The sequence below is a fragment of the Vicugna pacos genome, chromosome 21 (genome assembly GCF_048564905.1).
Source record: "Vicugna pacos chromosome 21, VicPac4, whole genome shotgun sequence".
NCBI classification, from domain to species: domain Eukaryota; kingdom Metazoa; phylum Chordata; class Mammalia; order Artiodactyla; family Camelidae; genus Vicugna; species Vicugna pacos.
Window position 1 is genome coordinate 12030616 of NC_133007.1, and position 22535 is coordinate 12053150.

Below are 22535 nucleotides of genomic sequence, written 5' to 3' on the forward strand. Positions count from 1 at the left end.
AATAAGCAGAAACATGGAAAATAGTAAAAAGACACAAACTGAACCTCTAAAAAGAGGATTGGAAATAACAGCAGATTATACACTGCAGAAGAAAAATTTTGGTGAACTTGGAGGGATAGTAATAGAAACTATCCAATATAGTTTTTCTGTGTATCTTTCCAGATTTTTTTAAATGCTGAAAAAAATAAACAAAGAATCATCGGTGAGACAATTTTAAGCAGCCTAAGACACATATAATTGGAATCCCTGAAGGAGATTCAACTTTAAATATATATGTACAGCAAGAATCATCAGACGCTCGAGGAACGTCTCTAAAATGGAAGAGCCCCAATAAAAATAGTCAAAAAAAACTTGGAGAAAACTGAAAAAAGTAGGTAACAGAAAAAAAAAATTGCCATAAAAAAAAAACTTATCCTCAAAGAGATAAAAGAGACAGCATCCATGAAATAAGAGGATAAAGCTATTTTTTTTAAAGGATGACATTTAGAGAATAACAACAGCAAAATACTTAGGAAATGGAAAATACAACAAAAATTTTAAATTAAGTAGGAAAGTTAGAAGATAAAATCTACCAAAAAGTAAAATAAAAACATAAACTGAAGTAAAATGAGAAATTTTTTTAAAAAAGAAAGAAAATTAAAGGAGTCAGTTGAGCTCCAACACCAAATTTGGAAAAAAATGAAAAAGAAAATAGCATATAGAAAATTAGAAAAAGAATAATACAACAAAATTTCCTATAGTTTAAGGACAAGTTTTCAAGACTGAATGAAACTGAGTATACATAACACAGGAAAATGCACAACAAGTGAAAAAGACCCACATCAAGGCACATTGTTGCTGAATTTCAGACCTCGGATTAAGAAAAGACCGTAAGTGCTCTGAGAGGTTTAAAAACAAAAAAATAAAAAACCAACTCAAATGTAAAGGGTTAATAACCAGAATATCTTGAGGCTTTTCAACAGCAATAGTTGAAGCTAGAAAACAATGAAACAAGAACAGTATGAGGCAATATTATTTCTAACCTAGATGTCCATCCCTGCCAAACTACTGGTCATGTGCAAGGGTAGAATCAAGATATTTTCTGGCAAACAAGGTTTTTTTAAAAAAAATGACTGCCCATGCACCCTTTCTCAGGAACTGAGAACGTGTGCTGGAGAACGTGTCACCAAAAAGAAGGAACAAACCAAATGGCGCACTCAAACCGGTAACGGGGGAGGCTGTTTAGAAAGGCGTGGACAGGGTTTAGGGAAAGCAATGAGGAGCAGCGTAGCACTCTGGGCCAGCAACACCCTAGGCCTGAAGGTGCGTGGGAAGGGAGTGGTTACTGGAACCCAGAGACAATGCTGTTTGAAGAGGGCCACCTGATGGGATCTGTGGCTTTAGACAGAGGGAAGAAGTCGGGAAAGCAAACACCCCACCTTCATTTTCCTCCCTCAGATGGAATGCTGAGCCTCCCACAGGCCAAATCTAATCGAAGGCCAAAGAGAAGGGCATATCTCAGAGTTATTGCAGATTGGTTCCAGACCACTGCAATAACTATCATCTAAGCCTTCACTGAATCATACACAACCTCTTTGCTAGTGAAAGGTTTGAAATATCCCAAGAATTACCAAAAATGTGACATTAGAGATACAAAGTGAGCAAGTACTGTTGGAAAAATGGTGCTGATAGAAGCGCTCAATGCAGGGTTGCCACAAACTTTTGATTTGTAAAAACACATTATCTGCCAAGTGCAATAAAGCAAAGCACAATAAAACAAGACATACCTGTACATAGCAGAGTGGCGAAAGGAGGAGAGGAGTTGTAGGGGAGAGTAGGTCAACTGGAATTTTGAACTATATCCAGTACAGTAGGAGATATAGGATCCAGGAAATGGAATCCAATAAAGCACCAAGGCAAAGGGATTTCTCAAATTGAAGATGAAGCAAAGACCTGGATGACTACTATGTACCAGAACCTAGATTGGAACAAGACATTGGAGAATTCTAGGATGAATATCTTGCAATTTAAAGAAAGGAAGAAAGTGATAAAGAAACCAGTGGGTTACCTGGTATGTTTAATATTCTGAAAGGATACTTAACAATTTTTCCTAAGAGTTGGGAGAGCAATTTGTCATAGCTGTACAGCAAAATAAGCAAAGGAACTAGGCAACTATTAACTGAGGAAAAATAAAAAGTAGTACCAAGAAGGAAAAATAAGAGTCTTCATACTTTGTTCAACCATGAGTCATAATAAAAGTCATAATAACAAATACTGAGTATTCATCTAACAATACGACCAGATGAAAGGATGGAAAAAGGGAAAAATATTTGTATCTGTGAATGTGGGGCTGGTAAATAGTAACAAATAGTTAATATTTGAAACTGAAATATTAAGGAATAGTAGTATAGGCATGTTTTTTAGAAATATGAGCACAAATACCAGAGCAGCCGGCTAAAAGACCTGAAAGCAGTAACTTGTGGGAAATGGAGGGAGGGGGTCAGTTTTGGGGGAGAGATGGGTCCAGAGAGTGCATTTTTCATTACAAGCCTTATAATACTATTTGGCTTTTTAGACTATGTATATGCATCGATGTGATGAAAATTTACACTAAAGAGAAACCCCAACATACTGAAGATTTTTCTTTCGTTTAAAGCAAAATTAAAATGTGGCCAACTCCTTTCCACCAGAATAGTAACATACACAAAACCTTGTTTGTCCCAACTTCTTCCAGTTCCATGATTTCCAAATTTCCCCTTCTTTGTGCTCTAGGCCCTCATATTTTATTAAATGAAGATTATTTACCATTTTCACAAAGAATGGAGAAGAAAGAATAAAAAATGGTAAGTACAAAGAGGCCTGAAAGGATGGGAATCTAGGGCAAGTCTTTCTGGCTGAAAATTGTTAGAACATGAGATACGAAAAAAGAATTATAGAATGTGGGGAACTTCTTCAGAAATTTCCTTCCTTGAGAGATTTTTAATAAATACATTCTGCAAATGCTGTCCAGTATAGCAACAACCAGTCCTTCGATGCATTCCCTCAGCCAGTGAATTCAATATTCAAACAAAGCCAATGCTTAAGCCAAAATATAACAAAACTAATAAAATAATAGTAAAAGCTAACAATAACTGAGCAGTTGCTAAGTGACAAGCATTGTGCTGAGCCCTTTATTTGCACTTTATCACTTGAATCCTCACAATCATCCTAGGAGTCAAAGTTGACTGTTTCCCCATTCTACATATGGGAAAATCCTTTTAAAGGATGAGTAATTTGTTCAAGGAAGTGGCAGTCTGATTTTAAACTCAGATCTGCCTTACTCAAAAGCCCAAGCTCTTGTAAATCTTGTAAATGTATTTTGAGCAAAACTAAAACTGACAGTCTGAGGGAATGGGTGTGGAGGAAAATTAGAAATCGCTCTGACTGCCAAATCTCAAGGCAGGGCTACAGGAGTGGAAGAGAAATTTACTGAGGACCAATTAAAACTACAAAACAATGATGTTACTTTACAAAAGAATGCCACTGTAGAATGCCACGTGAGCACTACTAGAAAAACCAAAATACATGTAGATTATTTCAACACTTATTGAAGGACCTCTGAGTTGGTCACTGAGTTGGATGATGGGAATATAATTTCTTCATCTATATAACATAATATTCTTAGAAATAAAGAATTTCTTGAAGAGTCGCTACAAAATTGGAGATTCTTTTCCATTCTGAGAACATTCAATAATCAATTTCTTAGAAGAAATTAATTGTTATACTGCAGCTGTTTCAGTAGAGGGCGCTAGGTGATCAAGATAGTTTTGTACGTCGGGTTGCCAAATAGCTAATAGAAGCATCTTTTTAGAACTGTGTAGTCATGATTTGAAAAAGCATATCAAGTGTTCCCAAACTGGAGTAAGCCATGAACCAAAGAAAAAAGGTTTGATATATGAATAGATGAGATCACTAAGGTTAATATTCTAGATGCTTGCGCAATTACAGATTTTTTTAAGAGTGATTCTATTTATACAATGATTTTCATTACTTATTTGCAAATCTCTATTAGGGCTACCAGGAAATGTCAGCTTAGCACTGAGCTCTTATGAGAGAGATGGCTTAGGGTAGTGGACTAACTATGGGCCAGAAGTCAAAAGGCTAGAGTTTGAGAGCACTTACTCACCTCCATCCCCCTTCTGCCATTGGCTTTTACTAATTATGTGGCCTGGGGGCAAATTATGTAATTTCAGATTCCATACCCTTAAAATATTGATAATTTCTCATCTGTTTATGAATGTGAAAATGTGTTCTAAGGCATTATAAATATGTAAAGTATCATTAACATATAAAAAGTCAAGCTGTTAGAAAAAAATAATTCCAGAAACTTAATGCAATATATCCTTTTGATTCCAGGCCTATGGAGATTGGCTTTGGAACTTTCGACCATAGTGTATATCCTGCTAGTGTAGACAGCAATAAAAGGCAGAAATCTACAGTCACAACTTCAAGATACTTTCTCTAGCCCCTGTTAAGATTTTGCAAGTCCGTTTTCCATCCCAATATTGAAGAAGAAACACAAATTGATTGATGAAGATTTGCTAAAAGATCTTTTAATCATACAATCATTTCTAACAACAGATGAACTCTCATTAATTTGCATAAACAAATTTCCCAGTTTTCAGGGAGAAAACACATCGAGCTGGTACACTTTTCATTAAACACACACATACACTCACATACCCTATTTGCATGCCTAATTAGCAGTGTGGTCACTCACCACCACTTCCAAATTGCCTCGATGAGTAACGTTTCCATAAACAAATTAAGAGGGTATGATTAAATTTTACTGATGTATGGGAAAACTGAAGAACAGAAAGATCAAACGATTTGCTTAAAATGACATAGTATCAACCACGGACGCTTGAATTTTTTTTAATCATCCTAGAACCACTGGAAACTACTTCCAAACTAGTTCTATCACACACAACTACTGCAAAATTAACATTCTAGGTTCCATTCCATGTACCTTGTTACTCATTTGTTTACAAAATTAATAAGTGTATTCTGAATAGCTATTCTATGCCAGGCCCTGTGAAAGGTGCTGGAGGTACAATAGGGAGGGAAAAAAAAAACCCACACAGTCCCTAAACACTCATGAAGTTTATAATCTAGAAGGGGAAACAGACCAAAAAAATGTGAGGAGGAACATAAAATAGCTGTGAGTTGTGAACACTCCATGAAGAAAGGAAATAAACATGAGGTTAAAATAGAAATGGACAGAGGAAAACGATCTTAGAGAGAGAGCTGAGGTAAGAGTCAGGTCAGGAAAAGACGATGACATTTAGGCTGAGACCTGAAAGAGCGACAGTGTCATGAGGGTTGCTGCTCACTTGACAGAGGCAATAAATAGCACTTGCAAAGATCCCAAGGGAAGAAAGGTCTCTGTGTGCCTGAGGAACTCAAAGAAAACCGGATAGTCAGAGGATAGTGAGCAAGGGCAGAGTGACTTGAGAAGTGAGGTTTAAGAGATAAGGTGGGGGTCAGATCTCGCTGAGTTTCAGCGGCCATGGAAGAGTTTGGATTTTATTCTAAGTGCAATATGAAGTCACTGAAGGATATTAACGAGAGTAATGACATGACTGGATTTGTATTTTAAGAAGATTCTTTTTGCTATTGTGAGAAGAATGGGTTGCAAAGGAGCAAGAGTGGCATCAGGGAGAAGGAATGAGAACGTCATGCAACAATAGTCTCTCAGATAGAGGACAAAGCACTCAACAAAGGTGATGATGGAGATGAAAAGTTGTTCACAAACCTGAGGTGTATCATAGATACTCATAATTCTACTGGTGATTAGTAAAATGTTTCTATGCGTAATACACAAGATACAAGCTTTCTACTTGGCAGGATGAAGTTCTTTTAACTCTTTTGAAGAATTCAATTCACTAAATATCAATTCACTAAATATTAAGTGTATAGAAATGAAATTTGAGAGGTTTTGTTCCTCCTCAATATGTGTACCAGTTTGGAACCCTGAATTAAACAATCACCTATTGCTTAAAATAATACTAAATACTAAGGGTAGAAAACAAATTCTCAAAAGAAGGACAGAGATTTAAAAAATAATTTGGACTATTAAGGTATCTTTATGGGTCTAAAACTGGAGAGTCTTTCTGGGGTTTTAAAGATACATAAAGTCTAGGTAAACCGAAAACTTCAGATAAGGAAAGGATTTGCACAAGATCACTGTGGCAAATATTTTGGGGAATTTCTGCTCAGCTTAAAATAATTGCCCCTCAGAACTGACCCTCCCTTCATAGGAATGAGCCCTGATAGCCATGTTTTACTGATTCCAGCTCTTGTGGCAAGACTGACTAGACTGCACCGGATGCTTGACCCAAACCAAGTCAGGCCGCTCAAACTCTCCATCTCAGAAATTCTGAACTGGGATTCACAGTAGGTAGGTTGGTGTTTTATGTTTGTTTGTTTTTTTTAATGGAACACTTCATGAATTTGCATGTCATTCTTATGCAGGGGCCAAGCTAATCTCTGTATGATTCCAATCTTTTTTTTTTTTTTTTTTTTGGTTTATGTGCTGCCAAAGCGAGCACAGTAGGTTAGTCTTTAACCATGGCTGAAACTATAAGATCCTGTAATATCAGGAGCCATAGGTGGGCAGAGAAGTGGGGAAAACTGAAATGCAGAGAAAAGGAGCAAGAGAAAACTCCTGGTTTTTTGGTTCTAGAGCCTACTACACCCTTCCAGAGCCTCTCACTGCATTCTTATCCTTGAATTATGTAAGAATTATGTCTTTAAAATAAGTACGTTGTTTGCTTAAATCGCCTAAGGTTAGTTACTTAGAACAAATATGCCTTATCTGAGCCCAGTATAGTCATGAAAATGGGAATGATCATGATGAACAGGCAGGACTGACTAAAGCAGAAGGTGACTCTATATAAAGAACATTAAGTAGGAAAGAAAAGGTCTAAGGCTAGGCACCCTCTTTAACAAGCTTACAGCTAGTAGAATATGATAAACAGCATACCAGAAGAGCAATGATCTTTCATGGATGCTATCAAAGATGCTTCAGGCAAAGAATGTAAACTACATTGTCGGACAGGAAAGGGAGGCATGAGTCAGGCACTCTCACACTCAGGAGAAAGTGTTCATTTCTGGGGATTAATTTGGTAAGATTCTTAAACTGGACATATGATTTTCAATAAACAGAATTTATCAAGCCCTTACTATGTGTCAGGGACTCTTCCATATACTAGAAATTAAGTATTAAATAAAAAAGGCAAATTTTCTGCCTTCTTGGAACTTACTCTTCCAGGAGTAGAGAGCAGAGAAAGGAAAAACAAATAACATGGCTTATAATTTCTAAGAATTTAACAAAGTAAATAATTCAATAAATGTACATAGATGTGAGCACAAGGCTTGTGGCATATTACAATGTTTATTTACAATGTTAAAAAACTAGAAACAATCTAAATGTCAAATAATAAGAGATTGATTGCATGAATTATAGTATATCCAAATAATAAAGTATTATGTTACAATTCAAAAATATTTTAAAATAGTAATTGCTAATGTTCACTTAATGCTTATTATGTGCAAAGTATTCTTCTAGTGTTTTATATATAGTAATTTACTTAATAAACACAGAAATTCTGAAGTTTATATTTTGTTACCATCTCCATGTTATGGATAAAGAAACTGGCACAGAGAGGTTAAGCAACATACCCAAAGTCAAACAGCAAATAAGTGGGAAAAGTGAGATTTGAACCCAGGGACAACTTTGACTTTAGAACCTGTGCTCTTAACTACACCATCTCCTGAAAAGCATTTCAATATGGGGAAATACCCATTCTATAATTTTTAAGTTTAAAAAATGCAAGATATTGATCTAACTTGATATTTAAATTTTAAATTAAATTGTGTATATAGTATATTTGTGCCCTAAAAAAATATTAGAAGGAGATATTCCAAAATATAAAAAGACTATTCTCTCTGAATGGTAGGATTACACTATTTTGTTTTCTTTTTTATCTGCTTTGTATTTCCAAAACTGTTTTTCACGTAACAGAGATTACTTAGTAAAGGGGTAAAATTTGTGCTGAGGCTTGACAGATGAAGAGAAATTAGGTAAAAACTGGCAGAAAAGTAAGTGGGAGGAGGTTTAGGTTTGCTGCCATAATCCCTGTGGTGAATCAGAAAGCAGGGAAAATCTAGTTTCTAGAAGTTGCTTCTTCCAGGATATTTTTTAAAAAGAGATTTGATGATTGACACTTAGGGCATTTCATCTGTCATTTTTACAAAATGAAACTGAGACCAAGAGAAGGAAGATTACATGTCCATACAAATTACTGATGGAGTTGGAAAGAAAAAAAAGTTTTTCTGATACTCCAGGCACTTGTCTACATTGCTAATAATACTGGGGGAAAGGTTTTTCTAGGATTAAAAATGAGTTTTTTGGAGCATGTCCAAATGCTCCAAAATGGAGCATGGAGAGTAACATTCGGATGTTCAGACTGAATTGTATTTGAGCAGAGCCTTATCAATGCAGAATGAATGAGAATGACTAGACATCTTATCATGTGCATTGTCAAGCATTCATAAAATAGCTAATGCTAGTAGTTGGTTTCCAATTATTTAAGAATTGGTATTTCCTGCTGCCATGGAAGTCTCACAGTAATTTGGTAGTGGTTCAAAAAAGGAAAGGGAAAAATAGTCTTAACTTAATATCTATATATTTGACACAATGTTCCATGTGGGAGTTACCTGACACAAGAAGACGGTAGGCTATTACACTTTGCTATTCCTGGTACATTTCCAGTCATATAATGCACTTCTGAATGATGTCTCTAAAGCCAAATGAATAAAGTCAAAAAGGTCTCTCCAGAAAGCCCTAAAGTAAAGAATCAGTAGAAATATGTCTTGGAGAATATCAAAGTAATTTTGTGATCACTGACTAGTCATTCAACAGGTATTTGTTAGAAGCCTGTAAGGGCAGGATAATTGTGATGTGAACCTCCATTGTACAGACACAGTCACTGCCCTCAAAGAGTTTGTCTCTAGTAAAGAGATAAGTAAACAATTATATATGATTCAAGGCAAAGGTGCTTAAAGTGCTATGAGTGATATGAACCATATTTTAAATCATCACAAAAGTGGGAAGAATTGCTTATAGGCAGGTCAATTGAGCTGAGCTCTGAAGAATGATAGAAATTCAATAAACAAAGATGAGGGGCAAAGAGTGCATTATAAGCACTCCACCAGGTATGAATATAGAAAAACACAGCATATATTAATGTTGATACCACAACACAGAGAATTCTGAATTCCAGACACACTGCCAGGAATATACACCCTCAGTTCTTTCCCCCTATTCAGCTCCAACAAGCTGAAAAGTAGGCCAATGACCTCCAGGCAGGAGATATGAAAGGCTTTGAAATGTATTTCCAGGACTGTCTGAGCTGTCCAAGAGGAAAGACCTAAAATATCCTTAACATAATGGCCAAATCTGTACTGTAAATTTCACAGTTGGCAAGCCTTCCTCATGGGCTCAGAGCTTACAATCAGCTCCTCAGTGGTTTAAAATAGTTGAGTAAAGATCACAGTTATCTCAGGAAAGCCTCTAACAAATATGTAAAAGTAACTGGAGGGGAAAAAGAAAAAAGACCATGTGGAGAGAAGAATCCTCTAAAAATAAATCCTCATTAATCTCAGAGAAATAAGATAAAACATTGTGTCCATAAAACAAGAACATGATGTCATATAAAAAAATTCATGATACAAACAGACAAAACAAAAATCAGCCCTTGTAAATTAAGACATAAAAACCCCGATGGAAATGCAACATCTGGAAGATGATGCTGTAGAGAAATAAGTAAAGCAAAGAACAAAAAACAGAGAGAGAAACCGGGAAGGGAGGTGGCAGTGGAGTAGGAGAAAGAAGGCTCATCCAGATGGACCAATATACAAATAATGAGGGTCCCAGAAAGCAAGAACAGAGAAAATGGAAAGGAGGGAGTATCGATGAACATATTCAAAACGGATTGAAAGATGTGTGAGTTTCCAGATTGAAAAGACATATAGCATGCAACACGACAGATAAAAATAAACCCATATAACAGCACATCATGAAACCTAAAGACAAGGAAAAATTCTACAAGCTTCCAGAGGTAAAAATAGGACCTCTTTAAAAAATAGTAATAATATGGATCATGAATTAGAATAATTTTGGACTTCTGTGGTGGGCAGAACTCTAACCTCATGATTCCCCATCCCTGGTGTGTACATGTGTTCTATGAATATGTGTATTATGAACATGATGGATTTCACTCCCATAATTTGGAATGTGTTATATGGCACAGTTAACTTTAAGAAAGGCTTGACTTAGCATGAAAAGGACCTTTAAACATGATGGGGCTCTTCCTAACAAAGGAGATTCTCCACTGTTGGCTTTAAAGACAAGAAGGCCACATGGCTATAGTGGCAGACTAGCAAGGATATGGGGGTCTCAGTCCTACGACCACAAAGAACTGAATTCTGCCAGCCCCCTGAATGAGCCTGAAGGTGATTTCAGCCTTGTGGTATCCTAAGCAGAGAACCCTGTCCTGCTGTGCTCAGATTTCTGACCTACAGCATCGTTAGCTAATAAATGGGCATTGTTTAACCCACTTGGATTTGTGGTGATTTATTAACAGCAGTAGACAATGAATACAGCTTCACAGCAACAATGGAAGCTAGACAACAATGGAGACACCCTCAACACTCTGAAGAAAAGTTACTTGTAACCTAGAATTATATACCTAACCAAACTACCAATTAGCTTTTAGAGTAAATTAAGGATATTTTCAGACATACAAGTTCTCAAAAATTTACCTCCCCTGTATTCTTTCTAAGCAAGCTACTGGTGTGTGCTTCACCAAAACTAGGGGACAAAATAAAACAAGAAAGAGGAATATGTGGTACACAGGAAGAGGTGTGAAAATTCCTGGGATATTGGTGAAGGGAGATGCCAGAATGACATGCACTAGACAATAGTCCACAATGGAGCAGGACAGAATGCTCTGGACACATTTCTCCATGAAGATTAAATTAAAAGAATACCTAATATAGCTGTAGAAACGGAGAGGAGATTTAGATAACTGGCAGAGCGTTGGGGTTGAATTATTGATAAGGATCTAGAAAACTAACTGCATAACACAGCATCAACAAAGACAGCTATTAATTCCAGAGGGAAAAAAAAAAGTTGTACAAGAATGGTTGTCATAGTTTATTACTTGACTTAGCTAATAATAGTTTTTACATGGTTGTAATAGAACATCTTACCACAGTGAGCTTGCAGTAAGACCTAGGCTCAAAATTAAGAAGTAGTTGTGGAATCTAAAAAGTAAAACAAACCAACGAATATAACAAAACAAACAAAATGGAAACAGACTCACAGATACAGAGAATAAACTAGTGGTTACCAGTGAGGAGAGGGAACGAAGGAGAGGGGCAAGATAGGGGTAGGCGATGAAGATAGTACAAACTACTATGTATAAAATAAATAAGCTACAAGAATATGTTGTACAGCACAGGGAAAATAGCCAATATTTTACAGTAGCTTTAAGTGGAGTATAATCTATAAAAAATATGAATCAGTATGTTGTGCACCTGAAACTAATATAATATTGTAAAAACAACTACACCGCAATTTAAAAAAGAAAGAAATTAAATAGAAAGATAGCACGTTTACAGGTCTACAATACCAAATGAACTAATTAAAAGCCTGAAAAGTTCTGCCCCTATAGAGACAGAATGGGTGAGATGTGATGGAACTGCTCATTTTTGTCTCAAACCTTACAAAAGTATTTTTCTCTTTAGGGATGTATATCTTTCATGAAAACACACACCAAGAAAAGAAGGCGGCTGTGAAAGGGATGTTTATAAATTAATCACATGTAAAAGGCTTTCTTGAGAAAGAGACTCCTGACACCCCTCTGATCATAATAAAGTGTTTTCATGTCTTATCCATTTTAAAAAGCAAAGAACGTTTTTAAAATTTGTCAAATCATAAAGAGTATTGCTGCAAATTTTTGAGCAGAATAAACCCATTCATTATGGCAAGTGGGGATGAAAAGTAGATTTAAAATATCTTAGGAAATAGACTCAACAGAACCTGGTTGCTAGATGGCTGGGAGCAGTGACAACACAGAAGGTATGAGAAAGGAGGGAAGAGTGAAGGATGGTTCCCAGGTTCCTGCCTTGGGATACCCGGGTAAAGGGTGGTACCATTTTTTGAAATAGAAAACATAGAAGAGGAATAGAATTGGAAAGGCAGAAAATAGTTCAAGTTTGAATTGAGACATGGTCAAATAAAGACATCCAGGCAGAGAAGACAGGTGGCAACTAGATACAGAGAACAAGAGTTCACAAGAGAAGTTTGGCCTGGAAAAAAGGGAATTGGGAATGTAACAAGATAAATAAGATGATCGGGGGAAGGGAGCAGAAGAATCCTACTTTGCCAAACCCATTTAGAGGGGCTAGGCTTCAAAAGTCTATGGAGATGGGGGGTAGGGTAGGGGTGGGGATAGCTCAGTGGTCAGAACATGCTTAGCAAGCACAAGGTCCTGGGTTCAATTCCCTGTACCTCCAGAGAAAAAAAAAAGCCTTTGGGAAGATAGAATGGTATCACTTTTATTTGGTATCTAAAAAAATGATACAAATGAACTTATTTACAAAACAGAAACAGACTCACAGACATGGAAAACAAACTTATCTAAGGGGAAAAATGGAGAGATAAATTAGGAGTTGGGGATTAACAGATACATACTACTATATATAAAATAGATAAACAACGAGGTCCTTTTCTACAGCACAGGGAACTACAGCTAATAGCTTGCAATAACCTATAATGGAAAAGAATCTGAAGAATATATATATATATATCTGAATCACTTTGCTGTACACCAGACACTAATACAACACTGTACATCAACTATACTTCAATTTTTTAAAAAATATATAGGAAGTTTGAAAATTATAACTTGGAGAAGCTGAAAAATGCTGAATTACTCTAAGGGGAGGATGTACAAAGGGTTAGAAGAGAAAGACTCTGGCTGGCAGCATTTTGAGAAGGGGACAAAAATGTGTAATTGGAAATTTAAAGTTATTTGTCATGTGGTATGCCTTATAACCCTTCACCTTTTCTTTTCCATGAAATCTTTAGTGAAAACCGGCTTTCCCTCTCAGTATTTTGTGAAGCAGATTTGTTTTGGCAGGATGTGACAATAAGTGAACTGTGTCTCAAGGTTTATACAGGGAGAAGCCAGACATGGTCTATGGAAGGACGGCTACATTACTGTAGGCATCATCAGCGAGGTGTCAGAGGAAGCATTTGCAAATCTCTGGTGAAGACTAAAACCAAGCAAGACCCAGAGAACTCACCGTGGTTACATAGGGAGACCTCTGATAATCTCAATTCTTTTTTAATGGTTTGTTGTTGTTCCTCTGTTTCTCCATTACTGCATTTTTTAAAAATTGTATTTTTTAATTGAGATATAATCGACATAAAACGTTGTATTAGTTTCAGATGGTCAACATACTATAACCTCAATTCTTAACAAAAAATACAAAAGATAAAAAGTAGGGTGCATAGCCAAAAACAAATGTAAGAGATGGACTCCAACATGAAGTTATCAGGAGAGCTGAAACCAAATGAGCTAAGCCTTGTGAAAAAATACTAAGGAGGATGTGAAAGAAAAAAAAAGGACTAACCCACTTCTGGAGTTCAATGGCTATGTCATTTATTAGTTTCTGCCTTTGTGTCACAAATGACTCATCAACTGTGATTCATCCATACTCTACCCCTATTCTGCCCCCACCACCTTCACACCCTAGGCTCTTATTCTGCTTTAGTTTACATCCTAGCACCTATCAATACCTGAAATTCTACTGTATATTGATTAATTTGTTGTCTGTTTCCCTTAGTTAAAGGTAAATTCTGTGAGAAGAGGAACTTTTGTCTTCAATACTCTGGAATTGCACCTGTCATGTAAAAGGTATTCAATAAATATGTATTACTGAATGAACTAAATCTTAGCTTGTTTTTGCCTTTTGTCAAAAATGACCTTGGGATTAAAACAAGTAGGAAAAATTGGTGAAGAGGGAATTCAAGTCCAAAGCAGCTTAAGTCTGTACCAAGGTCTTTGAAGTAATGATAATTGCAATGATTTATTGAGCACCAAGTAGATACCAGGCACTGTACTAAACACTTCACCTACCTTCTCTAGTATAATCTTCAAAACAAATATTATTATCCCCATTTTGTAGATAAAGAAGTTAAGTGCCCAAAAGGTTAAGGAATTTGCCCAGTACAGCCGATGTCCAAGCCAAAGCTCAAACCTAGGTCTCTCTTGACTTCAGAACCTGTGTCCTTAAGTGCTCTGTAACTCTGCCTAATGAAATTAAAACATTTCCATACTATATTTAAGTCCTTTGGGACCCGACTAATCATATATCAGGACCCTAAAATGATTGAACTGCTTTTTGTAATTGTGAAGGAATTAGGAAAAATGGGCTAGGTGTGAGAAAGTTAGTGGTGGGTAAGTGTGTGTGTATGATTTTTAAGAAGAATAAACTGTATAATAAGGGACCACAAAACTAGATAGTTTCATTGTACTATGTATTTAACCGTCTTGGTATTTGAAATACCTTTAGACTAGGCATTTCAGTTTGTACCCTACCCTCCACTTCTTGTTGTCTTTTCCCAGCCATTTCACATATTTTGATTTCCTGCTGGCCCCCAAAGAAATTTCAATATGTAATCCTGGAAACCATAGAAATCTGTCCCATGAGAAATTTGAGGATACACATTGTTTAGGATCACTTTTAAAAGAAAGAGTAACTGATCACTAAGAGCCAGCAGAGGTTTACTATAAATCCACAAGACAAAATTCATTTTCAAAGTTATTATATTGAGTCTAAGTGACAAGGAGGTGGTGTCAGCAAAAATATAAAGTGTGCATTTTCAAAACCTACGTTTTATTTCTTTTATTTTTATTTTTTTTGGTGGGGGAGTGGAATTAGGTTTATTTATTTATTCTTAGAGGAGGTCCTGAGGATTGAACTCAGGACCTCATGCATTACTTGAGCTATACCCTCCCCCGTCTCTCTCAAAACCTACATTTTAGAATATCTTAGGGGCAAATACACAATGGAATGGAAACGATGTTTGCCTCTGGGAAGGGAGTGAGAACACCAGAGAACAGAAGAGGTGGGAAGATTTAGTTTTCATTGTCTGTCTGAAATACCTTTTGAATTTTACAGCTCTAACATTCTGTGGATGATGGAGACTTTGTTGACACAAAGGCAGAAACCACTGAACATAAGGAACAAACTCCAACCAAATGAGTCTAGCCTCCAGAGTTTCCTGAAGCTTCTCTGAGATGGTGCTGAAACCATCTTCCCAGCCTTTATTGTGACACAGAGAAATGAACTTACTTTGTTCTTAATTACCACGTGATGCTAAATTCAGCTGCCTGTTGAAGCTCGGTTGTTCCCTACACATGACTCAGCCACCCCTTGTCTTCACAAAGCATCTTGTCATGTTGAAGCCATCAAGTCACCACCTAACAGAGATTCACTCCCTCCCTCTTTTAAAGTTTTGGGTTAGTTGACTAATGTTCTTCAGTTTCCCAGCAACAATGAGAAACAGGCTTTTAGGCTATGACGTTCCCTCTCTTTCGTTACCTTTGGTTTTCCACAGACTTGAAACTTGAGAGAACAGAATTAAAGTTTCAAATCATTATGTTATTTAGCTATGTTTTGAATGATTTTGATATATCTTTGCTTAGAAAATACTGACTTTCTGACTTTTTAGCAACAACAAATTGCATCAAAAAATGTTACTAAATTTCTCTACCTTTTCCAAGGAGTAAATTGCAATTATTGGAGATAAAATAACATACATAAACCCTAGTCAAGGAGAGAAGAGTGAGCGAGATGGTGCGTGGTGGTAGAGGAGGAAGGCTGGAGATGGGAGTACTTTAGCTGGTATCTTATTTTCCCCAATTATTTTTTTTAAGCATTAAAAATATTTTTACTGACAACAACAAAATACAATTTTAGAGCATACAGTATAGTCAGTATTATATACCACTGCTATAAATATTAAAATAATGTACTAATAAAATAGTGTGTGTGTATGTACGTATGTGTGTGTATATATATACATATATATATATATACACACATATGCCTAAGACTTACCTATTTTAGTGATCTCACTAGTTTCCTCTTTCTCCATAAATAAAGAGTGAAAAGTCAGTGAGAATTTTTGACTATTACTTTTCTGTGCTCTGTTAACTGAAGCTGAAATACATTCTGAGTGTGTTCTGTCTCCTGAAGGTACTGTCTTTGAATTTTCCCCAAATTTAACACCATAAACCTAAACATAACAATTTTGTCTTCACACCTAAAACCTACGAATGATTGTTAACCAAAGTAAATATATGCAAAATGCACAAATGCAAAAAATAATGTGGAATAAAAATACTCAACCCCCTGGGGAGCTTATTCCATGCATCCAGTTTCTGGGAGGCTAATTATCTGGTTTATGCTCTAAACAGATCCTTTGTTTCTTCTCACTCCAAATATAGTTGCACTTCTGCCACTGAACCACTCATTTTCTTCTCCACATAAGAATCTAGGAGAAATGAAAGGGAGAACCAATATTTTAGCTCTTGAACTTTCAAGCTCTTGAACTATACAGTACTTTATATAGGATAGTGGATGCTGTGATCTGCTACCCCAACTGCCACGAATATTGACTGCTGGTCCACAATTTCAAAACTCTCTAGAAATTGTTGTTCAGCTGATGATAGCTACGTCCCGAGAAGTCCTTGCTCCCTTCCTGGGAATAGTTCTTACCCAATAACTGGTCGATATGAGGTTATGAAGTATAAAGGTCTGGCCTTAAGGTGGAACAACTCTGAAGGGACCCAGCTCCAAAACTTCTTGTGCGATCAGCTGAGGCCCCTGTTGTGACTGCATCAAAGATCGGCTTTTCCCATTGCCCTCACTCCCTGACAGGTGTTGTCCTTGAGAGTACTTCTCGATAAACCTTTCTCCACAAATCACCATCTGAGAGTCTGCTTTTGGGGAAACAATCTAAGGCATATGGGTTGATTTTACCCCAGTGGAACTGAATTGCTTTAATTCAGAAGTAAATTCTAGTAATGTCTGTACTGTTTTTTTCACCGTTCCCTTTCAGTTTGACAGTGTTTTTTGTTCCCTTTAAGTTCCTGTAACAGCATGTTGCAAAACTACTCTATGACACAGAATGTTAACAATAGTGGTAAAATGAAAGCTGGGTTATTCCTTGCCTATTTTATAGCTACCCAAAACAACATTCTTGACTTTCTCTGTGAGTTAGGGGAGAAGATGGAGTCCATGAAACTAAGTAAAGCTACTTTCATGGAAATCAAACGCATACTCTTGGCATTATTTTACCAAGCTCTGCCCAACTAAGCTAATGAGTTCAGACAGAAAGCTTGAAAGTGAGATTTAAAGACTCCTTCTATAAATCTTGCCATCCCTGTTAGTGAAAACTGTCAAGAGTACTGTAAAAATTGCTCACAGACATAGAAAACAAACTTATGCTTGTTTGTAACAACAGGTAACAAACCAGGGGGAAAGAGGTGGGGAAGGATAAACTGGGAGTTTGGGATTTGCAGACACTATTATATATAACATAGATACACAGTAAGGTCCTACTGTCTAGCACAGTGAACTATATTCAATATCTTGTGATAATCTATAATGAAGAAGAATATGAAAAGGAATATATATATATGTGCATAACTGAATCACTATGCTGTATACCAGAAACTAACACAACATTGTCAATCGACTATACTTTGGTCAAAATTTTAAAAAATATATATAGAAAAGAAAAGTAACCTTTTTTTTTTGAGAGCTTTTACATTTCTCTAATAGATTCTAGTTGAAGATGGCAGATTGATCATATGAATTATCTTCTCTCCTGCCTAAGAACCCCTCTAAAATTAAGAGAATGGGAGAAGAAACAGCAGCAGATAAAAAATGTCAACCAGGTTTTGAAAAACTGAAATCATATGAAGTAGTAGTAACTGATTCTGCAGAGCAAAAACTGAATAGACCTGAAAAACAACAAAACATTCTGTGACCCTCCAGTGAAGCGGCTGACTCTCGTCATCCTAAACTAAGTAAACAGACCAAAGGGACTCAGAGAAGGCAGAGATGACTTAAGAAAAAGAAAATTCTTTTAAAAACTCTAAAACTTTCACGGATGTGAGAGATTATGACACCCATTTTAAAAACCGAAACAGAATTCCATAAAAAATAAGCAGAGAATACAAAAGCCATTTTATAAATTAAAAATAGAATAGCCAAAATAACAGTGATTAGATGTGCTGGAAGAGAAAGTTAATAAATCCCCCAGAAAGCAGAGAAAGATTGAAAAGAGGAAATAAAAGAGATATAGAGGATCAATCCAGCAAGGCCAAAACCAAGTGATAGAATTTCTGCAGAAGGAGAGAGTAAATAGAGATGAGCAAATTATCAAACAAAGTAATACTAGAAAATTCCCCAGACCCAAATGAAGAGGATTCTACAAATCGAAAAATCCCAGGGACCCTGAGCAATGGCTGAAAGAAACATTCACAGAAAAGTTTGTCATTGTGAAATCTTAAAATGCCAGAGATAAAGAGAAGACTCTAAAGGCGTCCAGAGAGGAAAAGCAGTTTCTATTCAAAGGAGCAAGAAAGAGAATGGCATAAAAATTCTGTTATCAGTATGAATGCTGGCAGATAATGAAGCAATGCTTTCAAATTCTGAGGAAAAAATATCTTTCAAACTATAAGATAAACTAAAGATATTGTCATTGATTCAAGGAGCCAGAAAATTCATTTTCTGTCTATCTTCCTCTGGTTTTCACTAAGGATGTTCTCAAACAAAAGAGGACTACAGGTCAAGACAGAAGGACAGGGAAACTGGGAAGGAGTGCAATGCCACACGGGAAAAGCAGGCCGAGAGCTTCGATACAGATTGAAACAAGACAGAGCCTTCCATGCATGAGTCTCCAGGACAACAAGAAGACCGACAGTTTTTCTGTCCTCTGTGAGCATTTGGTGAAAACTAGTGACAGGTAGATTGTATATCTATTTGAGTAGTTATAACAATTTAAAAATTCTTTTACTTTTTATTTTTATTTTAAAAGTTATTTAAAATTTTTATTTTAAAATTAATATTCTTTAAGAGTTCCCCAAAAAAAGGAAAAAAAGCCACAGTTTGGAGTACTAAAGTGAGCAATATTTACATAGAACTAAATATTTACATTGAACTAAAAATTACAATAGAATTATATTAGAAGTGTGAGCAGTGGGTGGAGAGACAGTCAAAGGATTTAATCCACTTAGTTATAAATTCCGCAAGATCAGGGACTTGTCTGTTTTCCCAGCACATGGAGCAGAGTCTGGGATATATAGGTGATCAATATTCGTTGATTTGTTTTCACCTACCATACCAGGGAGTCAATAGACGCTGCTTTAAAGTGGCAAATCAAGAAGCAGCTTTATAAAGATAACTTCTAGGCATATGGAGATATGTATAAACACACACACACACACACACACACACACACACACACACACACACACAGAAACAGCTCCTAGGATTTAAAAGAAAAAGATTACTTCTGAGGCAGTCACTGGGAGGTAGTCTAAAGAGTTGGGGCAAGAAACTTGTCTTTATAACTTATTTGGTGCTATTTGATTTTTAAAGAATTATGTGTATGTAATAAATACTATGATTAAGCTTTTAATGAAATAAAGTTGATAACGGTTAAAATAAAACACTTTTCTTATAAAATTTTTTTTTTAAAGGAAAGTATTGAACAATAGAAGCTGAACACAAAGTGATCACTGGCCCTTTATTACAAAAGATATGCCAAACGGAACCCCACTTGCTCTTTGGGCACCTTGACAGTCAGTTTGCTAGAAAAGGTAAGGAAAACTCGGCAAATAAAATTCAAGTTTTAGTGCACTGCTCTTGAATGACATGAGCTTATAATGGATTTAGAGAATGCATTAATGGTGATTTATTTTGTATGGCTTCTGATTTAACTTAGCATTATGACAGTAGGCAAGGTTAAATTATGTTTTACTATGCAGTTATGGCTATTTAAAATTATTCTACTGCTGAGCAAATGATATGTTTATGCATTTGGCCCAGTTAAAAAAAAAATCTAGGGTTTTCAAATGGAGCAAATACAAGGTAGATTTAACTAATTCCCTTGCCTTAGCTTTGGTGTTACATAAACCTTAACAATTCTTATGGCTTTCTTTTCCCACCCTCCCCTCAAATTACAATGTTTACCACTTTCTTTCTTTCTTTTTTCCCCCCTTCTAACATTAGTGACATATGTCTTTTGAATTGAGCTTTTAGTTGATCCTTTGATTACAGTTTGTAGAACAAAGCGTATGATAAATTGCTAGTTAAGTGATGGGTACCTAGGGTCTCTTTTATATCATTCTATCTACTTTTGTTTGTATTTGAAAATTTCTATACTAAAAAGCTAGAATAAAGGTGGGCTCCCATTTAAAGAAAGAATTTGTTCGTATCTATCCCTTATTGTTCAGTGAGTCAATTTAGCAAGGCAAGAGTCCATTTTCTTTTCAACCTTCTCCATCATAAGTTCCAGTTTTGTTTTTGTTTTTAATATAAAGAGCAGCCGAAGTGACATCTCTCTTCAGCAAAATAGGCCTCGGCCTGCTGCACACCTGAAGGAGAGACCCGCCAGGGAAACCTCAGCTGGAAGCCGTGGCACACTTTCTGGGCGTTGATGCTAGATCAAAGCCCGAGTTAATGAGCAGGACTGCTTCGTTGCTGAAGCACTTGTCTTGGGAGTGACAATAAGACTGAGGGTATACTATTAATAGACTCTAACGCTCCCTTCTTTTTTCTGGCCTTGTTTGTGACGAAAGCCCAAGTGTTGATTGTGGAACCTAGATAAGTCGTTATTTGGGTAGTTGTTCTCTCACTGAAACTCGACTGGGTGGTTTTAGTTCAATCAAAAATGATGGTTGCCTTTCTTGCTCTAAACTGTTTGACTGGGTTGTTTACACATTCAGTTGTGCCAAACCTGATCTTCCCTACAAAGGCTGTTTGTTTTTGCCGATCCTTCAGGTGATTCATCTGCTACACACACATAAAAATTATAGCTCACAAGGTTGTTTTTAGAATTAATTAATGTTTGCTGAATACTTTATGGTTCTCAGATAAAAGGCACTAAGGACGTGCAGTGTGTCTACATAATATAATAACATCAGTACACATTGTAAAGAACGTTGGGATCTTTCTGACTGAAAGGTGAAGTATTAACTTCAGGTTATTTTTATTAGTGTTTGCAGGAGAATCAAACAGTATTTGGTGGAATATAATGAAACTCAAGAGGTTTTCAGGTGAACATGTAACTGACAAAGGCAGATAGTCAATATATTTCTGTTGTAGACTGAGGAAATGCAACATTTTGGCTTTGAATACCTAAATATCCAAAAGAAAAACAAAAAAAGGAAGGAAGGAAGGAAGGAAGGAAGGAAGGAAGGAAGGAAGGAAGGAAGGAAGAAAGAAAGAAAGAAAGAAAGAAAGAAAGAAAGAAAGAAAGAGAGAGAAAGAAGGAAAGAAGGAAAGAAAAAGAAAGAAAGAGAAAAGAAAAAAGCACATACTCAATGTTCAAAGACAGCAGCCTAAAAATCATAATAGAAATAAACAACTATAAACTGGCCCAAAGAGGGCTATCTGAAATATCTGATCTTATTTTACTCTGAATAGTTTTACCGTAGTTGGCAGAAGACAGTTTAAAGAAAGAGAGGAGGGAGGAAAAACTGCGTAAACATCAGCGAACACGGGAGAAACCTGAGGGTTATTTTGAACCCATCCTTTATTTCACTCCTCCTGATAATGAAATCCTAATAACATTTCCTCCTAAATAGCAATTCCTCCACCTGCCTCACCCCAGTTGGATCCCTCAGCATCTCATATCTGGGCTGCCACGGTGGCTGCCTGGCTGGCATCCCTGAACACTCTCACCCTCTGCACCAAACTCATCCTGTGTAAACCCCCTCCCTGCCTTTCAGGGCATGTTAGCATCAGTTCCCACTCCACCTATCCTGCATAACTCTCTGTTCAGCCACACTGTTTTCCTGGGAAGTTATCCCCTCCTTCATAATCTTTAAACCACCAAGATGTACTGTCTTTCCCCTGCACCGATCTAAATTAAACTCATTCTCGACATTTCTGATCAGCTTTGAAGTCTTCCCTAACCATTCCAGCTCTCAAAGATACTTTCTCTTTTCTGACCTTTTTGACATCTGGGCAACTAGATTTTGTGCCACAGCCTTTCGTGTTTGTCACTCTTACCTACTGGATGAGACTGTAACCTCCCTGAGGGAGGGCTGTTGTGGATATCCATTCTGCACGTCCACAGACTGAAGCACTTACAAGGAGCACAGTAAACGTCTGCCTGATTGATCCCAACTGTGGTCCAC

The 22535-nt window shown here is 36.5% G+C and overlaps 2 long non-coding RNA genes and 1 pseudogene across 2 annotated transcripts in view; 1 reads left to right on the forward strand and 2 right to left on the reverse strand.

Annotated features, from left to right (window-relative positions):
* The first annotated feature begins 6344 nt into the window (after window positions 1-6344).
* Window positions 6345-15414, forward strand: LOC140688035 (uncharacterized). The gene is made up of 3 exons (XR_012062702.1): window positions 6345-6418; window positions 13939-14009; window positions 15277-15414. It is a non-coding gene; the product is annotated as an uncharacterized lncRNA (long non-coding RNA).
* LOC116284836 (U6 spliceosomal RNA) lies at window positions 6448-6532 on the reverse strand (annotated as a pseudogene).
* The window catches only part of LOC140688034 (uncharacterized), a 32723-nt gene continuing 22817 nt past the window's right edge, over window positions 12630-22535 (reverse strand). The window contains exon 2 of the long non-coding RNA XR_012062700.1: window positions 12630-16654. This is a non-coding gene — a long non-coding RNA (uncharacterized lncRNA). The remainder of the gene's footprint in view (window positions 16655-22535) is intronic.